This window comes from Anabrus simplex, chromosome 13 (assembly GCF_040414725.1).
Source record: "Anabrus simplex isolate iqAnaSimp1 chromosome 13, ASM4041472v1, whole genome shotgun sequence".
Classification (NCBI taxonomy): Eukaryota; Metazoa; Arthropoda; class Insecta; order Orthoptera; family Tettigoniidae; genus Anabrus; species Anabrus simplex.
This window is the reverse complement of record NC_090277.1, coordinates 54,810,543-54,824,774: the sequence shown is the minus strand read 5'-3', so window position 1 is coordinate 54,824,774 and position 14,232 is coordinate 54,810,543. Positions and strand designations below refer to the sequence as shown.

General features: G+C 40.0%; 1 protein-coding gene across 1 annotated transcript in view; it reads left to right on the top strand.

The window, feature by feature from the left end:
- The window catches only part of ss (spineless), a 770,665-nt gene that overhangs the window by 741,898 nt on the left and 14,535 nt on the right, over positions 1–14,232 (top strand). The gene's annotated exons all lie outside the window — the stretch shown is intronic.

The following is a 14,232-nucleotide window of genomic DNA, read 5'->3' as shown; positions in this document are numbered from 1 at the left end:
TTGTTGATACCAGCTGGCGGGAAGATGGGATGCTGCAAAATATTGCCAAAACACGACACAGTATTTTGCGATTTGCGCAATATATTTCAAACTTTTTTTATTTCGTACAATATATTGCACAACCCTTCAATATTAAATACTGTCAATTATATTGCACAAACCCCGATATTGCACAATAATATTGTACGTCTGTGGGCCCCTTTAGGCTGCTTTTCCGGAACTGCATTTAGGCTAGAAGTGATTTTCTGAATTTATTTTTTTAGTTTGATAGAGCTATCCAAGACTCACAATTTGAAACCTTTTCGGGTCCTTTAGCCCTTCAACTTTCGGCTAAATTGAGGAAATTGCTTAGTTTTTACGTTGTTTGTAGTGTAGGAGCCCCTAATTTGTCTGCTAAGAAATTTTTTCAACATTAAATATCTTTGCCGGGGGACGGATGTGAACACGAACCTCTAGCTGACAGGATTTCGCCATGTCAAGCACGCTGCCGGGATACCGGCTGAAACTCACGTTGTGTTTGTGTATGATGCTGATTTCTCAGCATCAGGAGCTGCTGGACGAACGGCCATTTACCGAAATGTTCGAAAATCAGCATGCGTACAGTGGGTATGGACTGACATCGAGTCTGGTCATTGTCGATATCGCCATGCAACGGTTCTCCTATGCAAAGTTTGTTGATATGCATTTAGCAACTCCGCCTCGCAAAGCCTATTTTAATTCACCCGCAAAGCAATGTTAATGAATGAATGAATGGATTTTTACCCATAATCTTACACACTTGCCTCCTAATAGAATAGATTGACTTCCAAAAATATAATCACAAACCACACCCTATAAAAATGAAATCTGCTTACTCTAGTCTTGTTCTATTTTGCTTACGCTTGACTGAGTGTCACCTCTCTCTACTCCTCCCTCCGAAACACTCCAGCGACTTGGAGGGGCAACTCCTTCTTTCTCTCATCCACTGAACATCCTGAGAAAACCATTAGCTAAAAAGGGGAACCCTAAGGGTACTTCCGCGAAACGAGACCCCATCTGGACATATGGATAGCCACGATGAACCGTATCATGTCGGGATGCAGACACCTACGCACGCGTACCACCTAACTTTCACCTGCCCTAAAAAAATGGAGCTAATGGGTTCCTCTATCAACACTGTGCTGAGCTGGTGTGTCCCTTTTCTTTCTTTCTTTCTTAATCCGTTTACCCTTGAGGGTTGGTTTATTTCTCCCTGGGACTCAGCGAGGGTTCCTACCTCTACCGCCTCAAGGGCAGTGTCCTGGAGTATGAGACTTTGGGTCGCGTGATACAACCAGGAAGGAGGACCAATACCTCGTTCAGGCGGCCTCACCTGCTATGCTGAACAGGGGCCTTGTGCGGGAAGGGAGGATTGGAAGGGATAGACAAGGAAGAGGGAAGGAAGCGGCCTGACCTTAAGTTAGGTTCCAGGAGAACTGGGAAACCACGGAAAACCCTTCGAGGGTGGCTGAAGCGGGAATCGAACCCTTCTCTATTCACTTGACTTTACGAGGCTGAGTGGACCCCGTTCCAGCCCTCGTACCACTTGTCAAATTTCGTGGCAGAGCCGGGAATCGTACCCGGGCCTCTGCGGGGGGGGGGGGCAGTTAATCACACTAACCACTACACTTCAGAAGCGGACGTATCCCTTATTTATTACACCATTTACTTGTCTTTCAGCCTAACTATACACAACTTTTCAATAACATAAAAAAATCTGCTTAAATTAGTCTACTATTCGACTTCCATTCGTTCATCAAATAACACATAACTCTATGATCATTCCCTTCGTGGACAAACAAGGATAACTCACACTCGTTCAGAAATTTTATTTTCACTTACACATTTTCAGCAGGTGGAAATCTTCTCTCGCCTCGCCACACAACACACATGTCTTATTGTATAATTATTTCGTCCAATCCTTATTCAACCCTGGATAAAATGACAATGGCACCAGATATCGAATTATATTTTTTTAATAATGTATAAGAATGAACAGATCTTTAACGCTCATATACCTGATTCATGTTGTTTATGACCATTCTGTATACAGTACACGCCGAAGAGATGTCAAGTACAGCACAAAAATGACCAATCAGACACAACAAAACAACAGCTCAATAGGTACATGATCCAACGCGAAGTCGGAAAGGTTTGGTTGACCATTCTTGTCCTATACTTTACAACTCTTCACCGTGTACCGTATGCAATCAACATGACCTAAAACAAGCTGAAATATTTATTTAAATTACAAAGCAGTCATGAAAGCTATATGTTCAATCTTCAGAATCTTTGATGAAAGGCAGGGTTTTAAGTGTGTCATACCTAAATAGGGAGACACAGAGAAAATAATACATTATGTACCTGATATTAAGGCCTGTCAGTAGCCTTACAGACACAAGATAGATTATGCAAGCCCGTAACGTTTAGTTTTAAGCGACTAGTGATATTGACTTCGTGCCCATAAGACTTACAGTTTTACTTTGAATGCGAACAAAAAGAACATAACTTCTCACTTAAAAAATTGAAAGTATCTCACCATATTGGGACTCCTGAATTGAAATTATTTTAATAGGAAACTCAAGGGCCACTGAACCCGTTGTTTAGCCCCGTTAAACAACCACTGTCATATTGTTCACTGTTTTACTAAACAAACGCAGATTAATAATTGAATACGAAAATAATTTGTCCTGACTGGTGCGTGTGAACGACCTAAGTTAGTGGGATTTAGATGGATATTCAATCAATCACTATTGATCTCCAAGGGCAGTCGCCCAGGTGGCAGATTCCCTATCTGTTCTTTTCCTAGCCTTTGCTCAAATGATTGCAAAGGAATTGGAAATTTATTGAACATTTCCCCTTCCTATAAACGAATATTTACACCAATTTGTCCTCTTGAATTCCAGCTTTATCTTCATATTGTGATTTTTTCCTACTTTTAAAGACACTTCTCAGACTTATTCGTCTACTAATGTCATTCCACGCCATCGCTCCACTGACAGCTCGGAACATACCACTTAGCCGAGCAGCTCGTCTCCTTTCTCCCAATCCCTCCCAGCACAAACTTTGCAACAATTTCGTAACGCTACTCTTTTGTCGGAAATCATCCAGAACAAATCGAGCTGCTTTTCTTTTGATCTTTTCCAGTTTTTGTATCATGTAATCCTGGCAAGGGTACCATACTCTAGTTGGGGTCTTACCAGAGACTTATATACCCTCTCTTTTACATCCTTACTATAACCCCTAAATATATGTTGCGGGTAATCTAAAAGACATTAAAATGTTTCAGATAACGAATATAATTCCGACTATTTCATTTCGTTTTGCTCATAGACATTTTTTACTGCCCAGAAAAAAAAGGCGAAACTGAACTTACTGAAAATGTCACTGCACTATTTTCTGATTTCATTTTACTTGTTTCAGTATTTACATTTAATTTTTGTAAGTAGTTTATTAACAAACTTCACTACTGAAATACAGATTCTTTCCTGAAGCGAGTAGCAAGTTTGTTTTGGAAGAATGTTAGAAATACACCAGGATCACGAGGGAAAATACGATGCTTCGCGGTCTAGTTCGCGTTCAATCAAACATTTCTTCACCTGTGCCTCATATTGCGACGATTTTTTTTACGTTCAAGTAGTATATAGGAGGTATGGAATGAGCTGGTAAGATCTTTACCTGTGATTGTTACCTTCCTATTATACAGGACGAGCTAAAGTACTCGTTCTTCGTACAGATTTATGAGCAAGGATTAAAGTGCTTAATGACGCAAAATTAAATGTGAATTATAAACTTACTAAATATGAATCTTAAACCTACACCGTATTTCAAAAATAAATAAAAACACGAAATATAAATATAATACGTTGCCGATGATACAGCATGAATAAATAAACTACAGCCAACAGCAGTTCTCAGATAGGGATAAGCACGTTTAGCACTCTCAAGAATACAACCGTATCCTAAGCTCACCGGACAAACATTACTCACCCCTGGAGAAATCATTACAAACATCATTTAATACAGTTCAACTCCGCCTCTGGACTTGATAACTGCCTGCAATTCAATTATGAACTGAGTCCACAAGGTTGTGCAGGTGCGTCGCATCCAGGTTAAGCCACTCGTTGGGGATTTGAACTCGCAATTCCACCAAATTGCGGGGATACTGACGTTGGCGTTTTACCTGCTGTTCCAACAAGTTCCATAGATTTTCAATGGGGGTTCAAGTCAGGTGATTTTGCAGGCCAACCGAGATGTAATACATTGGTGGAGTGTTCATAAGACCAGTCATATATGTGTCTTTGCTGTTGTCATCTTCAAAACTCGGGGTATCAACAGATGTTGACTGAAAGGCAACACCTGATCAATCAGTATGTTTAAATAAATGTTCTTGTTCATGTTAGTAGTCGCCTCAGTGAGCGGGCCCAATGCATCATGCGGAAAGCACCCCCAAAACATCATAGACCCACCTCCGGCTTGAACATGACCTTGCACACATCCAGGATGAAATGCTTCATTTGGCCTTCGGTGCACTTGACGACTTGCGTCATTAGAATACAAACAAAAACGTGATTCATCAGACCACATTACATTTCCCCAGACAGCTACTGTCCACGTTCGTTGATTGAAGATGCGCAGCTTTATGCGCCTGTGTGAGCAACGGCCTCTTGCTAGGTGACCGATTCCAAATGTTCATTGCATGCAGTTCCCGTCGGAATATTCCCTCGCTAACAGCCTGGGATGGACCTTCATTCACTGACTGCAGCAATTCCTGTCGGGTTTGGAAACGATTTCGGTTCACAAGCCATTAAACGCGTCTCCGGACCCTCTCATTCAGGATTTTTTTCCGACCACAATTCTGACGTCGTGTTTCGTGGCCACGTGTTGTACACCACTGCTTATAGACACGTTGAACAGTCCGGTACGAAACCAGTAACTTCACACACGTATGGCCATGGGCGCAGCCAAACAAGACTGCCCCTTTTTGCCACTCTATTACATCCTTACATTTATCCATGTCGATGTACACTGTCCGCTTGAAACATCAACGTCTCACTGATCGCTACTGCCTTGTGCTCACGTAAAGGCAATGTGTGTGCGCCGTATGTACAGGCTTTACGATCCATCTGTGCATGCGCACAGGTTGACTAATTTTTTGTCCGCTGAGCCTATCTTCATTACAGTTTTTCGAAGTTGGAGTACAACAAGTATCGTGTTGCGTTTCCTCTAGTGCGTTGATGGGGTGAAAGTTCCTTTTCGGGATCATTGTAAGTATCTAGGTGTTAATATAAGGAAAGATCTTCACTGGGGTAATCACATAAATGGGATTGTAAATAAAGGGTACCGATCTCTACACATGGTTATGAGGGTGTCTAGGGGTTGTAGTAAGGATGTAAAGGAGAGTGCATATAAGTCTCTGGTAAGACCCCAACTAGAGTATGGTTCCAGTGTATGGGACCCTCACCAGGATTACCTGATTCAAGAACTGGAAAAAATCCAAAGAAAAGCAGCTCGATTTGTTCTGGGTGATTTCCGACAAAAGAGTAGCGTTACAAAAATGTTGCAATGTTTGGGTTGGGAAGAATTGAGAGAAAGAAGAAGAGCTGCTCGACTAAGTGGTATGTTCCGAGCTGTCAGCGGAGAGATGGCGTGGAATGACATTAGTAGACGAATAGGTTTGAATGGCGTTCATAAAAGTAGGAAAGATCACGATATGAAGATAAAGTTGGAATTCAAGAGGACAAACTGGGGCAAATATTCATTTATAGGAAGGGGAGTTAGGGATTGGAATAACTCACCAAGGGAGATGTTCAATAAATTTCCAATTTCTTTGAAATTATTTCGGAAAAGGCTAGGAAAGCAACAGATAGGGAATCTGCCACCTGGGCGACTGCCCTAAACGCAGATCAGTATTGATTGATTGAAACAGGTCTACTCAATGTTGATTACTGAAGGCCGGCTTGAGAGCACCAATCGAAGACGTAAAACTATTGCCAGGGGAAGGATTTAAACACGAAGCTCCGTGTTGACAGGATAGCGCAAGTACACTAGGCTGAAACCCAGGGTGCTTTTGTATTTGATGCTGATTTCTTGACATGACTCTCAAGCTGGTTATAAGCCACGCGCAGATTTAGCCACACCACGTCGTAAAAGCCATTTGAAATCGTCCGCAAGCGATCTGATTAACTAAGTTCAGCAGCTGGTAAAGTCACGACGGCTAGATGTCGAATTACTATGGTCATCTAACGAGAAGTCGCGTGGTTGCTGGGTAAGAGGTGCGAGGGGTAAGCATGGCCGCCACGCATGCGCCTGTCTCAAGTCTCAAGGCCTGACAATAAACATCTGTTCCGTCCACAGTTACTCTTGCGAAATTAGGTGCTGTTCTGAAGTTTCAAAGTGGCAGTGCAATTGTGCTTTAGTTGCATATTTAGTCTACTACAATTATAAGTACTCCACATGAACAAATTAATTTTATTTATTTATTTATTTTTTATTTATTTACTTGAGTCAGAAGCAGACAATAACACTTTTTTTTTACATTACAATTTAGTAACAATGAAACAGAAGGAATTTATACACATATATACCAAAATGGTATTAAATAGTCTTTGCCTAGAAACGAGCAACTGAGATTGCATTTCCTTGTGCCTTGAGCAAATCCTCCTCACTGCAAGAATCAGGACAACACGAGCACTGACACAGATGCTTGGTAGTCTGCACGTCTCCACATTCACATAGTGGAGATACATCGAAATATCCCCATTTCACTAGGTTGTCCTTAGACTTTCTAACACCTGTTCAGGGATCTCCATGTGATCCAGTCCAAGTTGTGTCCAGTTAGTAAGCATTCAGCTGGTTTTGTCCATGTTTGAAGATGACTTGTTCTGGCTGCCCATAATTTTTCTCTGGCTTTCTTCGAAGATGTATTTAGTGGAGATGTTGACTGTAGGAAGCTCCTCCTAGATTTCAATCTAGGCTTTGGTGGAGTGTGTCTGTGTAGTGGATGTAGCTCATTTTCTTGAACATTTTTTCCTTTCGGCATTTGTGGCTACTTCCGGTGTATATCAGGAGGAGCCATTCCTGCCATACAATACAGTTCGTCAACTGGAATTGACTTTATACATCCAGTAATTAGTCTCGCAGTTTCATATTCACCGGCGGAGAAGCAAAGTGCCATGGCAGAAGTACGGACCACCTGAGGTTCAGCATCCCAATTACTACCAACAAGTTTCCGAATGATGTTGTTACGGGCTGACACATTGTGTTTGGTGTTTAGGCAATGCTGTCGGTACATGAGTGACCTGTCTAAGGTAATTCCAACGTATTTGGGCGTAAAACAGTGCTCCAATTCGGTGACTTCACAAATTACTTTCAGGTTTCTTCCTGCCTGTCTGTTTCGAAGGTGGAAAGCACTGACCTGAGTCTTTTGAACAAATTAATAGTGAACATGCATCTGTTTGAGAGAGTTCGCATTGTCTGTCACAAGGAATGTTTGTAGCGTACAGTAGAGTGTAGTATTCCTGTTACTCGTGCCGTAGCTACAAGTTGCCGCGACTTCTCGAGAGACGCAGATAGTACTTTCTGTCAAATTATTTATCAGTATGACCAACCTTCTAACACTCGTACGCCAGGTTTACGTTGTTTCGGACCATCCTGTGTATAATGTTCGGATAATAAATATATCTACTGAATATCATACACAACAATTTAAGGTTATGTTATAAACAGGGTAACATGTTTAATATGACAGTTAATGAAAGTAATTAGCAAATATACAGGTAGATGCATTAATTTTAAAATTTAGCTTATACGTTCATAAACAAATCTTATCTCACAATAAGTTAGGTTATTTTTCAATGTTTTATGTAATTCACAACAGACCAATGAATTTTTTTAAATGAAAATGGTTTTTATCCTCATATTTTACATATGAAGTTGTGGATAAAAGTAGAGTATTGTACAGTTAGCCTTTAAAGAAATATCAGATAGCTATTGATTACATCATTGTCCATTGTCGAATGTTACTATTTTGTCTTCGATGAATACTTTGTCCTATTGTTCGGGATATTTCTTGAATGCGGAATACACAGACCAAAATCTACTATCAAATCTTTACAATTTTACGTCTTTGTTAGGTCAGTTATATGAGAGAACCTAAGACGAAACCGATTTAAAAAAAAAAAAAGGCATTTAAACAGGCCATATGACAGTAAATGGACAAAAGAAATTAAATCATTAATCCTACGAAAGTAGCGTATGATGTGGTTCGGAATTTTAATATAGGTTAAGATTTGCTCAGGGGAATTATCATTTCTGAGAACTCTAGAACAGTAAATGTATAAAATGATGCCGCTATTGTTGCTGGATAGATTCAATGAACTTAATAATATGTTATTGTAGTGCATGGAAGGGGCTGCACTTTAGGAATAATAAAATACTAACTTAATAGAGAGCTAAATTTCAATTATGCCTGATGTTATCTTTTTTTGTTCTTTAGTTACACGCATCACTCGTAAGAAAACTAATAAGCTTTTAGAAAATAATATTTTCTTTGCTCATTTCAGCCTTATTATTCATAGTAGATCGTATTAAAATGTTTAAAACTAGAAAAGCATGTTACTGACAAAGTGGCCAATAGGTCTTGTTGTAAAAGTCCCTGGATCTTCACACTGCTGAAAATACAGGTTGGTAAATCAATTGATGTGATTACTTTTTTAAAAAAAATCACTATTCTCTAACTTTCATGCCCTCTCAAACTTTCTTTTTTTGGGGAGACCAGAAATATTAAATTTTAATATCATCTCTCACACCTAAAACTAGAAAATAATTATATATCAGACCGTATATAGATTTGCATGCAGTTCTCTTATAATTTAATCTATCAGGATTATTTATTTATTTATTTATTTATTTATTTATTTATTTATTTATTTATTTATTTATTTATCGTATGATGAATCAAAGTTATTTACATATACATTTTATATACAAAATTTATGGACAAGCTCGTACAATCTTACAATTCTAGTTCTCTGACCCATTCCATTGCTTCATCTGACGTATGATGATGTCCGTTATCGTTCCTCTGAAAGCACGAAGAGGGCAGTCAGCGACAATGCGGTGGATAGTCTGCAGGGAGACACCACGGTCATATTTTGCAGAGGTATCCCATTCCCAATTATGTAGCAGATATCCACATTTTCCTTTTCCGGTTCGGATCCGATTGATGATCCTCCACTGACGTCTGGGAAGGTCGGATCCATGTATTCGCTTAGAAGGGTCTTCAACTTGATGTAATTGACTACTGAAAACTGCTTCCACTGGATTTTCCATGAACTGGTAACTCTGAAGGAAGATCTTTCAAGGTTAACTGTTGTGCGCCACGGTGGTTTCCTTGATTTCAAGCGTTGTCGCTTTGTTTGTGCAATGTCTTGGTAAATGAGTAGTTCTGGATTCTGTCGAATGTTTTTCCATACCTTTAAAAGTGCTTCTGATCTTCTTAGGGCTAAAGGTAGATTATTGCTGAGAATAGGTAGCCGTAGTAAAAGCCTCCGCGGCTCAGGCGGCAGCGCGTCGACCTCTCACCGCTGGATACCGTGGTTCAAATCCCGGTCACTCCATGTGAGATTTGTGCTGGACAAAGCGGAGGCGGGGCAGGTTTTCCTCCAGGTACTCCGGTTTTCCCTGTCATCTTTCATTCCAGCAACACTCTCCATTATGAGCATCTATCAGTCGTGTCCGACTCGTTGGCTGAACGGTCAGCGTACTGGCCTTCGGTTCAGAGGGTCCCGGGTTCGATTCCCGGCCGGGTCAGGGATTTTAACCTTAATTGGTTAATTCCAATGGCACGGGGGCTGGGTGTATGTGTTGTCTTCATCATCATTTCATCCTCATCACGACGCGCAGGTCGCCTACCGGAGTCAAATGAAAAGACCTGCACCTGGCGAGCCGAACCCGTCCTGGGATATCCCGGCACTAAAAGCCATACGACATTTCATTTCATCTATCAGACGTTAATAAATCACCTTGGGAGTGGCGACCCCATTGTACTAATAGCCTATATATAGTTCATTCATTACATCCCTGACCCGGTCAATGACTGGAAAACAGGTTGTAGGTTTTTCATTTTTTCAATATTATTATTATTATTATTATTATTATTATTATTATTATTATTAATATAATTCCCGGAAGGGCGTGGGTTCGAATCCCCATCAGGAAGTCGTAAAATTTAAGAAACGAGATTTCCACTTCCGGAGGTGCATATGGCCCTGAGGTTCACTCAGCCTGCTCCAAAAATGAGTACCAGGTTAATTCCTGCGGGCAAAGGCGGCCGGGCGTAGAGCTAACCACTCTACCCCAACAAGTGCCGCGGTTAACAATAGTGGAAGCCTTTACCTTCTACTCCTCCTAGGGCCTTCATGGCCTGTACGGAGGTGACTTTGTCTTTGTCTATTATTATTATTATTATTATTATTATTATTATTATTATTATTATGAACAAATGCATCGCAACTGGCAAATATCCCAGTGGCAATGGTCACTTACAGTAGTGTAATAATAGGATAAAGTTAAAACATAATTACCCAACAACAACAAAACAAAAGTACAAGCAAATCCATTGAAAGAAAATACGACAAGAAATACTACTAGTTTAACATTCTAAACCGGTCTAGAAAGCCAAGAATAATGGCCGAGAGGATTCGTCGTGCTGACCACACGACACCTCGTAATCTGCAGGTCTTTGGGCTCAGAAGCGGTCGCTTGGTAGGCCAAGGCCCTTCAAGGGCTGTAGTACCATGGGGTTTGCTTGTTTGTTTTAACATTTTAAATCCTGCATCATCATATACATTTCACACACAACACCACTAAAAGAAGTGTATAACTACGGTACACAACAACTACTACAACAAAAGCAATATACATTAATAAACAACCAAATATCAAATAGATATCAATGTATGTTTTGAGCTCAGAAAAGAAATAAGGATAGAAAAACTGAGTGATACGATGGAGAAGAATAAATTGCGATGGTTTGGACATGTTATGAGGATGGAGGAGGGAAGGTCGCCAAAACAAGTGCTGGAGGCTAATATAGAAAAAAAAAAGAGGTTAAGAGGGAGGCCCAGAGACTCTGTCATGAACAGTATAAGAAAAAGAAGACAGGCATGGAAAACAATTACTGAACAGGAGTGGTGGAAGGAGAAGCTACGGTGGAAAATGTACCATCACCACCCCAAACTGGCAGGAGCTGGACAAGGGTAAATAAAAATGATGATGATGATCTATATATGTCTCATTGATTATTCGAAGGCCTTTGATGTTACTAGACACGGCAAGCTATAGCGCTGTCTGAAAGAAATTCAGTACCAGAACACATCGTCAAGTAATCAGATCACCCTACACCAATCAAGAAGCAACCGTCCAAACGCCGTACGGGGATACAGATTGGTTCAACATCCGGAAAAAGATTCGTCCAAGGCTGTATTCTAGCACTTTCAGTTTTCAACACATATGCATCTGTTATGAGAAAGGGTAGTCTGGCTCAAATTAGGATGGGAGTGAAAGTTGATGGTAGAAACACTACCAACCTGAGGTATACTGACGATACCACTTTGTTGTCAGATAGCAAGGAGGACCTTGAATGTTTGACAAGCAAAGTGAAGACGGGAGTGAGAAGGATGCGCTGTGCTAAAATACAAGAAATCTAACATCATGACAATGAAAAAGTAGAAGTGGTTAAGGCGATGACAGTTCTAAAATGAATCGCCAAAGCGAATTCATCCCTGAGGTCAAGGAGCAGCTGACTTGGAAGGAACCCAATGATAAGCTTGGAAAATAAATGGAAATGTAGTAACATCACTGGGAGAACCAAATGCAGACTGATCAGTACCATTGTTTTACCTACTGTATAGCCACTTATGACTGTGAAACATGGAGCTTGTAGAAACCTGACAGGAGAAGGATCGATGACCTTGATATTTGGTGTTGACGATGTCTGCTGAGAAAACCATGGACATCCAGTATTAGTAATAAGGATATCTTGGACCAGGTCAAGTCAATCATCTCCTTGGAAGGGAATATAGTGAGATAAAAGATATCTTACTTTATCCACATAATGGGAAGTATCTCCCTTGAAAAGGATGTCATACTCTAAATAGTGGATGGCAAAAGTGGAATTGGAAGGCCAAGATCGTATTTGTCAGATGACACAAAGTAGTTACTCGCATAACAATCGCCGACTTGAAAGAGGCTCCACAAATTAGAGCTGAATGGAGGCAGAGGATCCACAGAATAACCGACAGCAAACATGAGGAGAGAGAGACATAATCAAATCGAATATAAGTACCACATATCAAATTTCTGAGGAGTATTTTTCAGAAAACATATGGAAGAACGAATAAAATACATAATTAGATGAGGAACTGAAGAGATAACTAGAAAAATACGGTTTGGACGTGCGAAATGGACGAATGAAGAAAAGTAGCAAAACTAAGTATTTGAGATAATAAAAGGAAGGAGAAGATAAAGAAGTCCGGCTTCTTGGCTGTACGGTCAGCGTAGTAGCCTTCAGTTTGATTCCCAGTCAGGCCGGTGATTTTAGCTACATCTTCTGTCTTGGGGATTGGGTATTTGTTTTTTCATCGTCTTAATACACAACTCTTCATATGTACACACAACATATCACATTAACAAACCACAACAAAAACACGCAATAGTGAATTAATCCTTCCTCATAGGGTTGGCGTCCTGGAAGGGATTAGCGAGTTAGGCCGGGGACCTCTTCCAGCTGGCCTTGTATTGCGCTTTCGTTTACTTTCCCCGTGGGTCTTTTGGAATGGGAAACGAGAATATTTCCTCCCGACCGTAAATGTGGGCCAAATCTACATATAGTGCCGATCCAACAAGAGAAGTCAAAAGGAGACCCTTTATATGAGGAACAGAATAGCTTATATAGAATCTGGAATACAGCACTGAATGAGTGGTAGAAATATAGATTCGATCAGAAAGGAACTACTACCAACAATACCAATGTTATTATTATTACCATTTTTATAATTTTTATTTTTATTATTATTATTATTATTATTATTATTATTATTCTATCGATTTTGGCCAGCTGTGGACCACGTAAATAACTCCTCATGATTTAAACTTTCTTTGGCGCCAGTACTCCTTCATCCTCCTGCTTGCTGCTTCTTTTCTTTCAGCCGTCCATTGTTGTTTCTTCTTGGTCGCTGTTTCTGGCTCTAGGAAACCCTTAAATGTGTGTAACTTGTTTCTGAAGGTGGTTCTATTGTGGATGTCTTGATGTGTGATTTTCATTTCTTGCAAATCCTTCTTCGTGTTAACAAACCATTTTTCATAAGAGCTGCCTTTCCTATTGGACTTATTGAAGTGGTTAAAGATTTTCTTGGCAAGTCTGTTATCAGGCATTCTTGAAATATGTCCAAAAAATTTACCTCTTCGCTTTCGAATGACATCTGAAATCCTACTGCATGTTTTATATATTTCTTTGTTACTGCGTAATCGATATGTGTCCGTACATTTCTTTGGACCGAGGATTTTTCTTAGAATCTTTCTTTCCTTCTTCTCGATTTCTTCAATGTCTTTCCTGGTTGTTAATCCCAGGCATTCTGAAGCATATAAGCACTCTGGTTGAATTACTGCCTGATAGTGGCGTAGTTTTGTCCTAATAGAGATCGCTTTCTTGTTATATGTGTTTTTTGTAAGGTGGAATGCAAGCTCCATTTTTCTGGCTCTCTCGCGGTTTGCTTCTTTATCAAGCCCATTAGGTTGTATAATCTCACCAAGGTATTTGAATTTAACAACTTTATCGATCTTATCATTGTTTGTGGTTACTATGTATCTTGGGGCTTCTTTAATGTTGGTCATGAAATGTGTCTTTTCAAATGATATCTGCAGGCCAGTTTTCATTGCTACCTCTTTTAAAGTGTTAACTTGTATTATCGCCGATTCAATATTTTCTGATAACAGTACAAGATCGTCAGCAAATGCTAAGCAGTTGATAGTGATGTTCTCTTTCTTGTATCCTATCCTTATTTGGTCTTTAATGCCTTTTTCTGCGAGTTCTTTTTCCCATTCTTTGATGACTTTATCCAGGACACAATTGAACAGCAGTGGGGATAGGCAATCTCCTTGCCTTACACCTGTCTTGATTTCAAAGGGTTATTATTATTATTATTATTATTA